Genomic DNA, 15,736 nt, shown 5'->3' with positions numbered 1-15,736 from the left:
ATATCACCGGCAAAGATTTACCGCGGGAAGAAAGAAACAGGGATGAAAGGAAAGAAGGCAGCAGTGAAAAGGCGCGCTAGAATTAGGACGAGTCTGACTAAGGGAGGGCACATCCTATCGGCGGAAGCGGAAAAAATCTTCGCGATTTCAGCCGATTCGACGGGGGTGCGTGCATTTCATTGTTTACGAGAGGTTGTAATTTATTGTAATGATTCGGCCCTTAGGCCTCGCTAATAATCGCGAGGCTTGGCGATGATAAGATCGCAACGATATAAGGCAATTTTTATAGCGGCATAACAAAACCCGCCGCTGAAGAATATCACGGGAAATTATCCGCACGTATATCAACCTTTGCTGCGTACAAGCTACCCAACGAATGTGTTTGACTGGCTGTATAAATTCTCGTTTTTACAGCAGCTCGCAACCCTTTGAATTTTTACTCCGGTTTCACTCCAATGCGTAAGTCCGACGTCCCGGGTGCAGCTCGGCAATGAGTGGGCATGACTGTTGTAGTAAAAGGTGACCGACCTAGGTGCGCCGGAGCCGCGCAGCAGGTATGACACAATGCCCATACCTACAATTATTTATAACATCTCTGGCCGAGGAGCGCATCGGGATTCTACGCAGGTAGCTTCACCGGTAGACAAGCATTGTTTCATGAACACGTAGCCGGTGTTCCAGTCGGGTACGTGGCATGTCGTCTGAGATTGTGCGGCGAAATCAACGTCTGTAACAGATACCGGCGTTTATCCACGGCCACTGGTGACCTACCCGGGTGCTGACAGGATATCAGTGTCGAAAATCCGGATCGATTATTCCTTGATCGAAAGCCGGGCTCCTCGTTGGATTTCAAACTGAAGGAAGAATTAACTGACCTCGATCGAAAGGATCGCAGGATTGCTTATGATACGGTTCGGAAGAGTCCTGAAGGTGAATTGGTTTTCTCTTTTTTTCTCACATTTAATTCTCTCTTGCAAGCACAGAAAAGTACAAATCTCGCACAATTAGTGATATTAAATGAGGTGAATTTTTTTGTACTACTCTGATTACACGGCAGAGCTTGACTCTTGTGAATGACGAAAAGTGAAGAGTCACTCGAGTTTGCTTCGGCAACAAAACCTTTTCCAAAGTTAACGTAATGATCCCGTCGCAAGTTGTGCTTGTTTGAGAATTTCATCAACGTCCCTTGTTGAGCGGTTGCAAATTTTCTCGAGAGTAAAACGAACGCGAAACTCGTCCTTCTAGGTAATGTTTTTCGATGTCTACCGTACTATAAACATACATGTATACACTAACATTCTTTCGAGTATGAACTTGTAACCAGTAGGACAGAGTTCCGTACCTTGAGAGGATAAAACGATGAACAAGAAGTCGTTTGGAACTGGGTAAAAAAAGAAAAAAAAAAATTCTGGTCTTATTCTCCATTTTGAGTCGGGATATCTTTTTTATCGTAACAGGTAAAGCTAAAGCCGAGGGTTCAAAGCGACCACCTTTGCTGAGCGTAGGACTGAGTTCAGCTTTTTCTGCCGAGAATCTCTAAGAGCTTCTGAACGCGGACAGATGCGGTAATCTTGCGAAATTACTTTCCATAACGTGCAGAACTGCAGTTCGAGTCCCGCTGTCGTCGGGAAGTGCGGATTTTATGCAGGCGGTTGTAGAGCTTCCGCAGCTGTAACGAATATTACCCTGGGCTGAGCTTCTCTAAACTCCGTGCAGGGTTGCACGGGTGCCGTGGTCCATTCCTTATTGCGTTTTGTGTCTCCGAAGACTCAACTTCTTTTTAACTTTCTCGCGTTCTTGCGGCAACGGAGTGAGCCGAGCTGTATGTGCAGGCGAGCTGAAACGGGATCTATGGAGAATTGTAATTTGCTACGCCGCTTTACTCCGACATTCTCTCCGCAGTATCTTCCGCCGTATTTAACACCAGACAGCGCGAAATGGGCACGCTGCAGTTTGCGTATACGTCCAGAGAAAGAATGCAAGGAATATTACGATTTTTACCAACCCCCTACTCGGCGGAACGTTTCACTGCGATTTAGGGAACGCCGAAATCAGGTCGCCACAGAAACGTAGGAAGAAAAAAGCACGGAGAGAAACGCAGCACAACGCAATAAAACTTCTCCGCTCACTGATCAAGCACCGAATCAAGATTTTAATTTTTCGGGCTGAATAGCTGTCGTAATCTTCCTACGCGATGGCTATATACACTTCATTCGAGTGAAGAATTAGATTGTGCACCTGATAATCAGCTTCTGACGAAAGCTTATAAGTGCATAGCATCGTCAAGGCTTAAGCACGCCCACTGCACGTGACTAAGCAGCTAATTTTCTTCCACGATAAGAGTTGGGGAAATTGGTGATTTCTGATCGAGGAATGTCGTCGATCGTTCGTTAAATTACGTAACTCAGTAAGGCACGATTTTCATCTCTCATTGCCTGGGTCAATTTACGGTCGTGCATATAAATGTTTGGCACGTTAAACTCACCGTTAGCGAAAATCCGAAGTAATACTGCGTTGCTGTTTGTCGATTGAGGCACGGATTGGCAAACGTACGTTGAACAGCGAATCAAGTTTCAAATCACCTATCTTCGAGTACGCGGATAAGAGAAGGCAAAATAAAATTCACTTGGTCACGTATAGCCGACGAATCAAAGCCGAAAGTCAAACGGAACCACCGGGAGGATCACTTACCGAAGATCTTCAAGGTCGAATCAAGAAACCTTTGCTAACGGGGCGCTAGCACTGATCCCAGAAGCAGGTATGTGTGTGTACAGGGTACGTACGCCGATTCCCCAACTTTTCCCAACCCGCGGAAAGTTTCTCACTTAAGAATTCCGAGATGATCCAAAAGTTTCAAGGTCGGTGGAAAATCACGCGTCACTCGACTGTCAGAGTTGGAAAACTTTTCGTAATACCATCCACGCGATGAAATTTTTTTTTTTTTCGGCTGCTTCACGCCGTATTGACAAATCTTCCGGCTGACTTTCCGCAGCGGAAAAAAAAATGCGCGACGCTTCACTCAAAGAGAAACATCTTCGAGGCACATGTCCGGAGGCTTGTCAAACTCGCGGTGACGAATCTTCATTCTTCACAGGGACACGTCGAGTACTTGTCACGAGAAATGAAAAAAGGAATTCGAATCAACCATCCGATGTATCGGAAATGTGGCAAGAAATTCTCACACCCGAAGACCGAAATAGTGTTGCATAAGGAGCTTGCTCTGGAGCCGGAAGAGCGGTGTGTTATCTTTGGTTTGTTTTTCCAGCTTTTTAGCCAGCCTGAGTGCTTGCCCAATGATTTTGTTACCGATGGCTTTCAGGACGGAGCAGTCGCATCGGGGGATGAGAATAGCTGACGAGGATGTGAGAAAGGGTGTCGTCAGTGGCTGGCAGCAAACGAGGGAGGGAAAACCGAGGGAACTCACGTGTCAGCTGTCAATATGGCGTCGACGCAAGACGAGCCGTATGTACTTAGCATCGGGGTTGGAATGCTGGCTAATAGGTTAGCTGTTTTCCTATAATGCTATTCTCTCCCTTTGTCTCTTGGCGCTCATCGACGTCGATGGCAGATCAGTTTCCGTCGTTCTTTTCCGTGACGAAAGGTCGAGGTGAAGATATCCGTAAGGCCGTGACGATGTCAAGTTGCACCAATTCGCACTATTTTAGCTCTTTGTGAAGTAAAAGAGGAAGTGGAAAAGAATCGATAGAAAAACCAAAAATTTATACAGTCAGGTGTGACAACTGATCACGAGGATGAATTCCAAGGGGTTGATTCGACACTGCAATTGGTATCCAACGGCGGTTTGTAACGCGTGGCGAGATCGCAGACGAGAGTTACTCGCGTAGTTTGCAGCGTGTTGCCGGAGGATCGGGATGTGCGAAACCCAGAGTCCTCTGGACGCGACTGACGGCGCGACCCTCCGGTCGGGGACCAAAGCCACCCCCACGAGCAGCAAGAAGCGACGCGCCGCCGCCTTGAGGCTATTGGGAGCGCGATGCCTCAAGATATACCCTGAGCAATTCGGGAAACTGAGGGTAAGAGAGATGAAGAAGAAGCTCGGAAGAAGGGGCGGAGGGATGAAAAGGGATAGAGACGCGCTCTGCCCCCCGTAAGTGGAAATTTGTGTAGACCTTAGTGTTGCAGTGTGAGCCTGCATGGTGTCTGCCCTGTTGTTCCAACGCCTCTTCCTCGCCTTTAGAAAGAAACGTCCGCCAGTCAGTTGCAGTGGACTACGGATTCATACGCGGTACGAACCGGGGAATGGTACCCGCAGATACCAAGTCATACATTCTACAGGAAATTAGATCTACAAGATACAAGTTCCCCCGCGCATCCAATGCATACGATAACGCAGCGGCAGAACTCGGGGTGCAAAGCGCAGCGAGAGGGACGAAATTACGACCGAGATAGCCGGGGCAAAGTGTCTCAACTGCGGTATTAACCTCACAGGGATTATAAATTTGCACTCGGAATAAGTCGACTTTAAATTAAAAATTATTTCGCGTTGTTCTTATTTCCTGTCCGGTAAAACCAGCTGCACCGGTTGAATTCAAGCCATGTGAAATTCGTCAGAGTAACCGCGTATATTTTCAATGCCGTATAAAAATTGACGCTGATATTCGAACGCGTGTATAAATCTTGAAATCGGATTTTCTAAGGGATCGTTTTACGGTTATAGGCACGAAAAGTGCCACGGGAAGATGATTTTTCTCAATTAATGTTGGTAGCTTGATCTTTGACACTTGCCGGGATGCGGAGTTCTGGAGAGAGGCGCTTTTGATTTCACGGTCTTCAATCAACGTCGCATAACGAGATTGCGGCCGCTACGTGCCACGCACTTACGAATAATTAATAAATTACAGGGGAGGGGGTGGTGGTTGCCTGAGAGGCAGACGTCGACCGAGCCGCCTTGCGGTTTCGCAGAGTGAATCGATGCCGCGTTTCTGAGCGATGACGAAGGAAGGAAGGAAGGAAGGAAGGAAGGAAGGAAGGAAGGAAGGAAGGAATGAAGCCAGGAAGCGGGGCGGGCTCACCGTCGCTTGTCTTCCCGGTCGCCCGTCGATATTAGGCCGAGATTTCCAGCGACCTGGATGCGCGGCTAATGCCGTAGGATATTTAGAGCTTGCAGCCGAGAGGTTGGGGTAGGTCAACTGCCAGCTGGCTTCCACCCACGGAGACGTAATGAGGTGTAAAACTCTGACCCGTATTTTGCACCCCTGGGAAAATTTCATCTTCACATCGTATATGAACTTCCACACCTCGCGACTTCTATCGGCAAACTCTACTGCAGTGCTCTGCCGATATTTCAGACCCATAGTTAACCGTTTCGCTTCTAAAGTTACCGGAAGTTGGATGAGGTCGCGTTAAACTATTGCTATAAATTGCCGAGACCCGCTTATCATTTACGCCTTGGATCCTCGTGTTATCGTCAATATAATATTCTACGCGATATTAGAATTCTGCAATTGTAGGCTTCGGGAAAGCTCTCCGGAATTTTCGTCGTCTTCGTCCCATCGACTGCTGCCAATTTTCCGTCAAACGTGCGTTTATATTATTCCATTTCTCGCCCAGCCGTCGAACGTTAGGCGGCTGTCGTCGGCTTGACATTCGCGTTACAATTCGATTCGCGATTCGCGAAGGATTCGACGAGATGCTTCCAGCTAGCTTCAGCCATAGCGCCGGAATTCGTTTCGGTTCGATCCTATTCCTGAGGCGAGTTTCTCGGCACTGGGAAAAACTTTTTAACGGCTCTCTCTATCCTCAGTAAAGTCCCGCGACGGTGGCCCTTATGCTGTATACGCTCTCGTGAAACGGATCCGGGTGTTACGCTACTAGGGAGCTTACCTTTATTGGAACGTAAAATCTTTATATATGCGGTCCTATTATATCGCTCTCGGAACGTTAAGAACGAAATACGAAAGAAAAAACAAAAAAAAAAAATATGAAAAGAAGAGAGAAAGAGAGATAGAAGAAGAAAAAGCAGAAGGGGAGCAAAAAGGTAAACTTTACACGGAGTTCGACACCGGGGAGCAATTTGTGTCCCAAAAGCAAGCTATACCCTAGTCGAGAAATTTCACCGCGTAATGCTTCAGCTCCAACGTGAAGGGATGTAAGTGCTCCGCTCGTTAAGGTATCCAAACGCGTTGCGAAATGAGGGAGAAGATGGAAAAAATGAAACCGGAAATAAGGAACGGCGAATTAAGCGGAGGTGCAGCGCAGTAAAGATTAACCAGCTTGACGAAATACTTGTATCATTTTGTGCCCGAGTTTCATGCACCTAGCTGCAGCTGCACCGGAAGTAGGAAATAAGAAAGCCGGACAGCTGCGTCTGAGTGTTCCTTCGCGTATATTTCTTGCCGGGTTCGAAAAGCTTGAGAGTCGGCTGCTTATGACAGGTTGGAAATAAATATTTGTACTGATTTCAACGATTAGTCCATTACGGTGTACCTATAGGACGTGTACGAACGTGAATTTCGACGCTCGGTCCGCTCCGCTTCTCTAGACTGGAAAACCCTGGTCGTCGTATAAACTGGACCGCGTAAAGTTTCTCAAGCATATAACTCACGATGAAATTCCAAAAACATCTCGATTGAACGTGGAATTTGCTATCGAATCGCCAAGATTTAAGTGTACCAATTATTGACGCTTTCATTTTCCAAAATAATAAATTCACGTCACAAATTGTGTATTTCTCTATGAGTTAAACCAACTGCTAGAGGGTTAAAGACGCTAAAAATTCATGTTTTGGTAATTTTGGAAGAAAGGGTCAAGCAGATGCAACTAAAAAAGGCCAAGAACTGGTGCAATTACCTTATCCCATTATTTTTCTGTTTGCCGGAAATCTGGATTCGGAAAAAATCGTCGGTGGGAATGAGGCTGGGCTGATTGGCCGTCCATCTGACGGCTCGATTTGTAAGGTAGCTTTTTTGAAGAGCAAAAGACTTGCGGTTAGGGTGGAGGTTCGGCGACAAGCTTCGATATCCGACAGGTTGATCCGAAGGAAGAGAGGAGAGGAGAGGAGGGGAGAGGAGAGGAGAGGAGGTCTCTGCAGGGGCGACACCGGTTAAGCGGCGTAACGTACAGCTTTTAAGGGTGGTTTCAGGGCGGCGGGGGGTCGCGGGGTCCCGACGTGACACGCATCGGGACACGTAACTGGCGATTCACGCTGCATGCTAATGCCGCGTTGGAAATCACAACCGTCAACCAGACACGCTCTCCTCGCTCTCCTCGCTCTCCTCGCTCTCCTCGCTCTTCTAGTTGCCATCGTTGTGTCTACCGGGATTTAGTACAGATTCAATTGAACACTTTGACGCCTGTCGCCCTGTCCCCCCGTTATCACCTTCCGCTGCAGCTACGCCTATCGACGAATCTACACACTCCGGGTCGCCTCGATCACGGTGAATAAAAAGACACATGCTCGTCCAGGAATATTCAAACCGAACCTCGGCGAACGATTCGATAAATAGGTGAATTTTTGATTCATACAATTTTACGAATTTCGCAATGAACCGACTTCCAATATTAAAAAAAATGCACTACCAGAACTTTTTGTTCCTCAAACATTACACGCGTAATTGTATGGAGATAGATATTCACGGCAGAAAAAAAATAATGTTGGAGTTAGGCTACTTTGAGGACTGGTGGACTTTTGCTGTTGACGTTACTAAAATTTTTGTACGAACATTGAGAAAAAACTAAATTCAACAAAATTGCAGCAGTTCCTCATTTTGCCAGAGAGGTAGTAAATCGAACAGTAATTTTTTTTTTTTTTTTACGTGTCCCAATGCATAAAGATCCGTCCACTTTACTGGCACTTCTTTGATGCGTTAATTGAATCTTCGATTGGGAGCGTAAAAGTGTTTCCGTAGAAAAGGGTGAAGGGAATGCTAGTATGCCAGTATGGGGAGAATGTAATGCTGGAATAATGGGGTGCGGAGGATGGTTGGAAAATTGGTTTGAAATTGACACGTATTACCTTGGGATAATCTGCAGCGCTCGGGTGCCGCGAGTCTCTATATGGAATAACGGTGTAAGTATAAAGTATAGGAAAATATAAAGAGGTGGTATAAAAATTGCGGGGTGAAATAGCTAGGGCGTCGTTGCAGAGCTAGCTGAGACGGAGAGCCGTTGGTGGCTAATGTGTTTCAACCAAAGACTAACGGCCTCACATTTTATACGAAGAGGCCCCATGAAAGATGGCGCATTACGAGATAAACATTATAAACTGCGCCGCCCGGCTCTTTCAGCGACGTCTTTCCGCCTCCGCAGGGCCAAAGTCCGTTCCTTGTTATAACGTCCTGAAAAGCTCGAAATAATTCCCGCGAAAATTGGCTCCAAAAGTTGGCGACGAGACGACAGAGTTTTTTGAAATTTTACACCTGGTTATGTTCTAATTTTTTATTTGTTTTTTTTATCAACTCGTTTCCGTTATGTAAGTAACTATGCGTGCGAACGTTGGTGCAATATTTCAACGCTTTGCATCGCGAAAAGTGTAATTAAAGACGTCAGCCCGGGCTTTTGAGAGAAATGAGAAGCGAGGATTAAGAACTGATTTCATCTCGCACTCATTACTCATCAGGTGACGAGTTGGGGCGCGGCGCTCGTTTCGAGACCTGCTTTAGCTAAGCACAGCTTGCAGCTTTGCGCCGCGCAGCTGAGCTTTGCAGGGATCTTGAACGGCGTTCCTTTGATTTGACGTCTTTGACTAAAATCTATATGGTGTAAGATCGTCGCTCGGCCTCGCGGCTGCATCAAACTCTCAGCCGTTATGTACTTATTTCGAATTTTCACAATCTCAGTTCCCCGCTGAAAGCACGAGCTTGTCCTCAGCTCTCCGTCCACCTCTCACCAAGCTCTCTCTTTCTACCGCTCACGGCGTTTTGTCACAAAATACGATCAGCGAAATATAATGAAGATTAACGAGTTGGCGCAAAGAGTTTCCTAATTCTCTCCGACTAATTACAGTCGCGTCATTTTTCCCAAGTGAATCGTTCGACAAAGTTTTAGCAAAGTTAATTTCGGATGAGGCTAACTAACTTTGCTATGCATTCCACACTGCGGGCTTACATTCGCATACTGCCTCGATGTGGTGGAATAAAGCGAAATTCAATCGATTCTCTGTGCAGCTATACAACGCGCATATAATACAACTCGCAATTTATTTTTCATGTAAATCATGTGCAGGCGATGCTAAATTTTCAATGCTGTTCTATATTTGTAAAGTTATATCTTTTCTCATTCCTTCTTTATCGCCCTCGCACTCTGTCTATAAACTTTTCCACAATTATGGGCAGAGTTCATGCACTGGCTGAAAGTTTCGAACTCACGAGAGAAATAGAAAATGTGCATTCAACCGTACCAACTTCCTTTCAAAACTCATATATAGGTATATCTATGTATGTATAAAAAAATTAAAACGTTTGACTCGGTTTTCACTTATTTACGCCAATTTTTCTTTATTTCACAAACTATCCATTCCACAATCCTGTCACGTATTCTCCACCATTAAATTCTACAATAAAGTTTTTCGCATCTATTCACGTTTTTAGCACCCGCCGCAACATCGACTATACACACATACAGGTATGTTTGGGTATCGGATCCGTTTTGCGCCGGGATTCAATGTCCACCTTATACCCGTTGCATGTACAGGTTGTAATAATTCAGAGGGACTATTACGACCACGCTATGCAGTCATACGCTTCCGTCCGGTACGTGTAACGTAAGGAACTATCCCAGTGACAAATCAAAGCGAACCAAGTTCAGCCTCGGCTAAATTATACCTTGAGAACGAATCGAGAATACCGCTGGTGTAACGCCGCTGCATACACGTCAAATATTCACGTAGATACGCTTTCTTCTTGCAGCTACGGGCGATTATCGCCTCGCGAATTTGCACTCCACGACACGTTGAGCGATTGGTACTTTACGGTCGAGATTATGATAACTGTTTTCGTGAACGGCGGTTCGTCAATATTCAATTATTTATTGGTCGTAACGACACGGTGTCAAGATCCTGAAATTTTTCAATCTCGCATCGGTTGAGACGTTATTGAAAATATAGCAGAATTTAACCCTTTTCCGCATAAATAGCGGTGGGTCGTAGCTTGCTACTCCCCGTGCAGTTTGACGGAAAACTTTTTTGGAAGCTTGCGGAGGGCGAAGCGAGAAGTCGGCATCCGTTTTCCTGCAGGTTTCGCGGCATTCCATGGGTTATTCAGGCGTTGGTGAATATTTAAGCCGTTCAAAAACTCGGCGGCAACAGTCATTCAGAGACTCAAGTGGAAACGTGTTTTTCACTTATTCATCGCCGTCCCCGAGCGACCCACGGGCATGAACGGATTCCTACAATCGTTGGGATTCGCGGTCGCGAATATTATACCTTTCCCGCCTGAATCTGCGGCGAGAAATTGCAGAACTGACCCGCGAGCGATAAGTTTTCAAAACTGAGTTGAACGCGGAACGGAATTAACGACCAACCGTCGAGAAACGCGGTTGCGGATGCATCGCCCTTACGATGTTCGAGGAATCGAGTTGCGGTTCCGCTGAATGTCGGCTTTTCCCGTTCAAGCCGTACTCCCGGGGTTCTCGTTGCGGCCGTGCGGCAGCCGCGGCGATAACGTAAAATTGACAAACTGACCCAACTCGACCGAACCGTGGCCACTAAAGCTCTCTGAGCTTCCGCAGAGCTTTGTGTACAGTGCCAATGTCTGATTCGGAAGTTCGCTATAAATTCCATTAGTCGAATTCAACCCGAACTCCGAGCGCTAACGGCTCTGTAAATATGTCTGCCAATGGTTCTCGTACCGTTTCCACCTGCGGGCGAAACTCACCTTCGCTTGCGTAACGGTGGTGAAAAAAGAACGGTGGCGCTCACCTGAAACACACAAAAAATCAAAGCTTGATTAGATTCGAGTCATCCAAACGAGTCGAGAAAACTTTCCAAAATTGACTCCGGTCTACAAGACCAGGCGAGAATGTTACTATTAGAATTTGAATCGGCCTCGACTTTAGGGACTCTGGAGGAATCATACGTATATGCAGGGATTGTATGTAGACAGAATGATAAGCGCGATTATCTTGGACTTTGCACGTGACAAGCCCTTCCTCGGTTAAACTAACGACGTCTTTGCTTCTTATCTGCCCGGTCACGTACGGCGATGCAAAATGTCGTGGATAAGGATCGTGGCATTCTCGGGTAATTTAGCTGGTAAGGAAGTGTCGTAAATAGAGAATGTCGCGTCGCGAGGCCGGGTCTAAAACCGCCACCCTGCACCGAAACATCCACCCTTACTCTTTCCTGGACATCCAAGTCGTGAAACTCTCGATGTGTGCATGCACTCGCAGAACTCCACCGAATATTCGTACACTGTAAAAAATTTGCGGTGTAAACAAGCTCGGAGTTGTTGTTTAGGAATATCGGTGTCACAAACAACACCAATAAAGTGTATGAAAAACTCCGGCGATGTTGTTGTAATTAAAAATGGTGTTATCTTAACTAAATCAACACCATCTGCAGTGTTTAACTCATACTAACACCTTTTGGTGCAATTTGAATGACTAAGGTGTTGATTCAGCCTATTCAGAAGTTAGTAGACAAGCTCGGTGTTATTGGCTGGGAATTTCGGTGTCACAAATAACACCAATAAAGTTTATGAAATACTCCGGCAATTTTGTTGGAATTAAAAATGATGTCATCTTACGTGAATCAACACCATCTGCAGTTTTTTACTCAAACAGACACCTTTCGGTGCAATTTGAATGATCAAGGTGTTGATTTACCCTCTTCAGAAGTTAGTATATCTTCAAAATAAAAATTCCCATAGTCACAATGAGCCTCGTCTGTGGTACGAGGTATACTCACTGTCTAGATGTCGGAAATCTTCGTACATAACTTGAGAATTATATTCAATGATTATATCTCACCGTGCGCGAGATTACTCGGGAAAAAAATAGTCCGCCCTAACACGATAAAATTAAATAAAAACAAACAAATTACAATTCGAATTTGATCCAATAAGATTATATCAGATTATACGCATGTATGTATAAATTAGTATATATTATATGGGCAACATTTATTCGTTAATTCAAGAATTTAGCACTATATGGTGTCGAAAATGACGAGTTGCGTGTGTTTAACAAGCTGACCGTGAGCCAGCCCTCGATCTTCCCGTTATCACACTGCAGGTTCCGAGTTGACGGAAAAAAAAATATTAATATCCAATTCGAATTTCGAACTACAAATTCAGATTCGTGATTGATGTATCGAAAGTCCTTGGATACCATATTACATGAAGATAATATGATTTTCTTTTATTTTGAACCACTATAATGGATCCACCATTATAAATTTGGGAATTCTGACCTTGGATTTGTTATCGGTGACCCAAAAAACCTCCGACTACTAATTTCTACCAAAATCCGAATATTTTTAGATTTTATTCCACCATATTGGATTCGCCATTTCAGATTTTGCAAATCTGATCCCATATTCGTGATCAACGACCCCAGAAATCTCATGGTACCAATTTTCATTCAAATCCGTTGATCCATTCTCAAGATATTTTTATTTTATTTTTCGGAGATTTGATGTTCGAATAATTCAAAAAGTACTGAACCGATCAAAGCAAAAATCTAATCAGTTCTAAGTTTTGAAAAGCCGCGTCGATTGAGACCAAAATCATTGAAATGCAGTGCCTCGTTTTTGAGATATCGTGGGACAAAAAAATTGATCACACACGTATATACATACACACATACACACACACAGTCGTCCGTCCGAAAGCGGTCGGAGATGATTCTCTAGATCTTGAAACGTCAAGATTTAGTGAACACCTAACTTTTCATTTTCGGGGTGATTACAATAATTTCCTTTTTTCTCCGAAAACGGAGAAACGGGAAGTTAAAAAGCACCAAATAGTGCTGCTTCCAAACCGAAATGCAGTCTATAGAAGTTTTATAGAAGTTCACACCGTCGATTGTTTACAATGTGTTGGTTTGACGGCGATGGTGTCAACCTCAAAATCCAAGTCTGTCACAGAATTACGTATACACCGACATAGTGTTGCATTGACACCGACGCAATGTTGAATTGACACCGATGGTGTCATTCTGATGTCGAAAGCTCTTACGCGTACAAGTTTTAACATGCCGCAAGTCCTTAGCCCGCAGTCAGAAAAACTCAGTTTCCTCCACGCGCGCTTACAAGCAGTCACTTCGCATTTCAGGTAAAACGTGTCGTCTGCCTCGTGTATGGTTCTAGTTATGTCGGAATCAGATTTTGTTAATGTTTTTACCGTGACTTTGCTTAATATGGATGGCCCTGAAATGGAAAATGTGTTGATCAATAGTGCACAGCAAGCAGCAAATGTGCAGGATGCACCGGATAGTGGTGACATTATTACCGGGACATCTTTCCAGTTGCGAAAGGGACGATACAACGGGGAGACTAAATGGATAAAAGTGCTCACTCCCAATGGCAAGCCCTTGGAATAGAATGATTTTATTATTGCAGGTAAGTGTTAATAAATAATATTTTCCAATAAAACGTTAAATGCTATTTTCTGTTCATCTAACACTATTTGGTGTTCTTTGAATAGTATCTAGGGTTCTTTCAACGCTATATAGTGTTATTTTAAACCATTTGGTGCTGACTTGTATAATTGAGTACGAACCGAGCATTATCATTTCATTCCGCGTACTGAATTACCAAAACGCTCGGTGTACACTAACCTATCTCCATTTGGTGAATTTATTGGAAATAAATTATTAAATTGGAATAAAATACTGCCACATTCTAGTCGGCATTAGCTTTGAAAAAAATTTTGAATTAACATATTTTACCTATATATAAGTGAAACTTTAGCCCGATATTTTTTACAGGATCATATACAGTAGCGAATTGTTTATGTGTTAATAAAACTATCTAGCATTTACTGATTTAAATTTCAGGAAATATTCTATGACCCTGAAGGCCGGTCAGGTTACATCTCCTGGAGACTGCGCACCCGCAATAGACGTCGTCAGGTGCCGAGTAAAGAAGTTAAAATTGAGCAGAAAGAAAACGTTCAACCCCCAAAAATGTGTACCCTCACAATGAGGAAAGTGCGCAAGGACAGTTGATCTTCCTCCGCAATGCCTGTCCTAACACACAAAAGAAAGAAATTTTATTGGCTCAGGCGGAGGCAAATTTGATAGGTATGACAATTTTATATTTAAATTTTTGTTAGCGAGAAGCGATTTTCAATTTAATCCATCCGATAGAATATTCGTGGTGAAAAAAGTAGTTTCTGGATTTCTTTATAAAGTCGGATTTTCAATTGCAACCCATATTGATGAACAGACGGATCTACCCGTATTTCAGGTCATCACTCATATCTTTGTACATCGCAATGTACCATTCGTTATTTGTACCAAATGTAAAACAAAATATTTTAGTGACGAGTACCATGCTTTTTTAGTCGAACCCGAAATTATAAAGACCTATAGTTTAATCGATCTCAATCTGTTGGATCATAAGTATGCCTATGAATTTCATCAAAGTTATCACAAAACTACCACGTTCGTAGTGCCGAAATGTCATATTTTTTAAACGTACCAATATGCTACTATTTTCATCATTATCATAATTATAATCTATATGTATATTGTACTATTAGTTTTTACGTCTTTTCGTGTCACTCAATTCATATGTTCATATAAATGCATACCGTATTGAAAAGTTCCTATCCCGCAGAACGGAAAGTACAAACAATAATGATTAATTATTATTTAGCCAATTTGTTGTTAAAGATAAAATAAGTTTTGTATCATTGATATTAAATATATAATATGTAAGATTATTCTAAGGTTCGTGTGATTATATATATGTATATATGTATAAGCAAAAATAAGTTTATATATGTATATATTTGAAAGCACATGTATGGTGTTTACCTATATAACAGAAATTACATATTGACTTGGATTATCTTACGAATCACTGTATTTTATTTTTAAACCCTACCTCATGTGTCATATATGCATATACCTATATTCATACAAGAAAAAAAAGAGTCGGTTTACCAATTCTCTGGTGTTATTACCATGGTGTCAATTTTTTGGAGTTGTTCTCAGGGTGTAAGTTCTATAGTGCTATATTGCGGATGTCAATTTTCTGGTGTTATCAACTGGGTGTCAGTTTTTTGGTGTTATTGCCAGGGTGTTAATCCGCTGGTGTTGATTCGCAAGGTGCTTATTTAGTGGTGTGGATTCTTATGGTGTCCATTTCAATGTGGTTATTTCGCAGGGTTCAAATTCCTTGGTGCTGATTTTTATGGTGTCATAATTGTCTGGGCGTCAATACTCTGGTGTTATTCTGAAGGTGTCAGGTTTCGGGTGTTACTGCAATCGGTGTTACTTCGGAACACCGAACTTTTAACACTGTCTGTTAACACCAAGCATGCACACCAGCGGAGTGGACTTTTCGGGACTACGCGTGGTGTTAAAATGGTGTTGATTTTGACACCAAATTTTTTACAGTGTAACCTCGTACATATCTGGTTAATACGGAGACCGGTAAAGTTTTGACAGTTGATGGAAGCGTAACGTGTCTATCAATTTTTCCCTCTGTATATTACGCTGTATGTTCCGAGCTACCGATGCAATGCCGGAAGCACTCGCGGCATTCACGCTCTAACGATTTGTAAAAATGGTGTATCGTGAAAGAAAATTTGAACGAGTACCGGTGTTGAAT

The 15,736-nt window shown here is 43.6% G+C and overlaps 1 protein-coding gene across 4 annotated transcripts in view; it reads right to left on the bottom strand.

The window, feature by feature from the left end:
- Positions 1-15,736, bottom strand: part of LOC124184397 (teneurin-m) — a 344,914-nt gene that overhangs the window by 278,158 nt on the left and 51,020 nt on the right. The window contains exon 1 of one of the 4 annotated variants that reach the window (XM_046574034.1): positions 10,833-10,877. The exons of 1 other annotated variant lie outside the window; for it this stretch is intronic. The gene's annotated coding sequence lies outside the window, so the exon portion shown is untranslated. Of the gene's footprint in view, positions 1-2,485; positions 2,614-2,691; positions 3,877-10,832; positions 10,878-15,736 lie in introns of those variants that run through there. 2 more of the 4 variants (XM_046574035.1, XM_046574033.1) reach the window with 2 other exon arrangements.

The sequence above is a fragment of the Neodiprion fabricii genome, chromosome 6 (genome assembly GCF_021155785.1).
Source record: "Neodiprion fabricii isolate iyNeoFabr1 chromosome 6, iyNeoFabr1.1, whole genome shotgun sequence".
In the NCBI taxonomy this organism is placed as follows: domain Eukaryota; kingdom Metazoa; phylum Arthropoda; class Insecta; order Hymenoptera; family Diprionidae; genus Neodiprion; species Neodiprion fabricii.
This window is presented reverse-complemented; position numbering and strand designations above follow the sequence as displayed.